General features: G+C 47.4%; 1 protein-coding gene across 1 annotated transcript in view; it reads left to right on the top strand.

The window, feature by feature from the left end:
• The first annotated feature begins 1,246 nt into the window (after positions 1-1,246).
• The window catches only part of PHACADRAFT_263959 (uncharacterized protein), a 4,627-nt gene continuing 3,621 nt past the window's right edge, over positions 1,247-2,252 (top strand). Inside the window, exons 1-3 of the mRNA XM_007400800.1 lie at positions 1,247-1,385; positions 1,448-1,478; positions 1,536-1,555. The gene's annotated coding sequence lies outside the window, so the exon portion shown is untranslated. The remainder of the gene's footprint in view (positions 1,386-1,447; positions 1,479-1,535; positions 1,556-2,252) is intronic.

The raw sequence follows: 2,252 nt of genomic DNA, 5'->3' as shown, positions 1-2,252 counted from the left end.
ACGTCTCCTGTAGAGCTTACAGTAATTAGACTAGCAGTAAAGAGATTAATTCTATTCTTGATCTTCAACTCTAAATTGGAAGCCTCAGACTGCTTCAAGTTATACAAATCCTCTAAGGACATTGAACTGTCCTTACTAGCCAAAGCTTACTAAGTTAACCAAGACATTAACTTGTCTTTGTTACCCTCTTTTCTTACTTATCTAAAAACCCTATTCTACTAACCCAAGTAGCTAGTCTTTAAGCTACTAACCAAACCTCCTTACAGCCCATCTTCTAAGATTCCTTAAAAAGTCCCTTGCAAACAGGCAAGTGAGGCTTTAGAGTACTTAAGCAGATTAGTAGGTGGTCTTTGAATTAGTCCCCCACGAACACCAGGATAGCTTGGTTGAAAGGCTAACTCAGTGAACCCTGGAAAGAAAAGATTGGGAAAACCAAATCTAAGTATTCCATACTATACCCTTCTTGCTTTTAGTTTAGAACAGACCAAACTCCATTCTCTTTTATTAAAAAGTAGCCTTCTAGGATTTCTCCTAGAATCTTCTTTATACCAAACCTCATTTTTATTTTTTACTTACTTTTCTTATCCTAACCTTTTCTTTACGACAGCACTTCGGGCGCCCCGTAACAAGCTCGCCTCTACGGCGCCAAACAGTGTTTCCTGATGTATCGCCTCATTCATCCACAGATTGTCTTTCTGATAGCGTTCTGGGGCGGTGAGAACCGACCCCGCAATGTCAGTGGTCCGCACAGCATCCAGCGGACGGCGTGCGCTTCCATGCGAAAAAAGGAGCTCCAGCTGCAGCTGCATGCCGAGCAACGGCTCACACAGTGTCATTTTCTCCTGCGCAATCTTGCTTCTATTGACTGAACACCAGGCAGTCTGTGAGAAGCTCCAGAGAGCATATGTGGATGTACAATCAGCATCAAGCTGCGCTCATGTCATTGCCAGTGCTTTTGGCACAGCCCCATATCAGGAAGCGGACTTGGTCCGGATGCCATGTGGGCGCACCTACTCCAGTTTTATCATGTGGACCGATGACACCGGGGTCAATGGTACGGGAACTCCTCAGGTTCCGGGCTTCCTCCTTCCTCTCTGAGAACCTCAGTCATTGTAGAAAGATCAAAAGCCAGAAGAGCTTACACAGTTTGTAACATGGGAATGCGCTTGCTGCTGTTTTCCGGGGTCTGAGGTCAATGACAATGCTACTTCTCTCTCCTGTCTGCCATCAGCCTGATGTGTTCCAGCAACCCTGTGCATGCATGACACATAAAGCAGGAGCCTTTAGGGACGTGGATACGCTCACTGGTTGCTTTCTGCATAGCAATGTCTGCCGCGAAGCTAACCTCTTTGATTGTTTTGCTGAAGCACTTTCAGATCGACAATGTGAGTCAGTGCAGCACAACGCAGGGCTTGCAAGGAGTGCTAACGTACGGCGTTTTTCCCAGGATTTTTCTTGATGTGGACAGTATCTAGCTGGTGCGCTTGTTCCAAGCACAACGCTGCCTCTGTCATACTGACGTAATTCATGCATAGTCTGCGCATACTCACTACTCGTCAGTCGGCCTATATCTATCTTGCCCATTGTCTGTTGCTCAGCTTTGTCCCTCTCTCTTGCCCTAGGTCTACGACTACTTCCTTACATTCGAGAAAGAGGTTGCGTTTGTATGGAGTGCAAATTGGAATGTCACCAAGATCCTCTTCTTCCTCACGCGCTACCTCGCGTTCGTCGATTCAGCTATGGTGGTGTATCGTATGCATTTTCTGTTTCTGATGCAGATGTTCAGAGCTTACTCTCACCCTACAGACAATATAGGCACCAACCTATCAGCGGGGATGTGCAAATGGATGTCTAACATTACTGGATGTACGTCTCGGTCCTACCCCTCTCGTTCGTCATGCTTTCTGACGTCTTCCATTTAGGGATGTTTTTCTGGGGAATAGGCATTACCGAACGTGCGTCGCGTGACTAACCATCCAGATTGGATGACGGCTCATTCTTTTCCATGCTAGTCATTCTCATCATCCGGACATGGGCAATCTGGGGACGGGACAAGTGGATAGGGCTGGGCTTGTCCGCAAGCCTCCTTTGCATATTGATCGTCAGCTCGTACCTCCTCAACAAGTTCTTAAATTCGCTGAGATGTGCGTCTCGGACGTCTGTCTACCGCTAATGCCAGCTGCTGACCAGTACTTTGGCAGTTGAACCCGCACCGGCGGTCGCGCCGTCTCTGCAAGGCTGTCTCCCATCGC

The sequence above is a fragment of the Phanerochaete carnosa genome (genome assembly GCF_000300595.1).
Source record: "Phanerochaete carnosa HHB-10118-sp unplaced genomic scaffold PHACAscaffold_11, whole genome shotgun sequence".
NCBI classification, from domain to species: Eukaryota; Fungi; Basidiomycota; class Agaricomycetes; order Polyporales; family Phanerochaetaceae; genus Phanerochaete; species Phanerochaete carnosa.
Note: the sequence above shows the minus strand (reverse complement) of the source record. Positions and strands in the feature narration are given on the sequence as shown.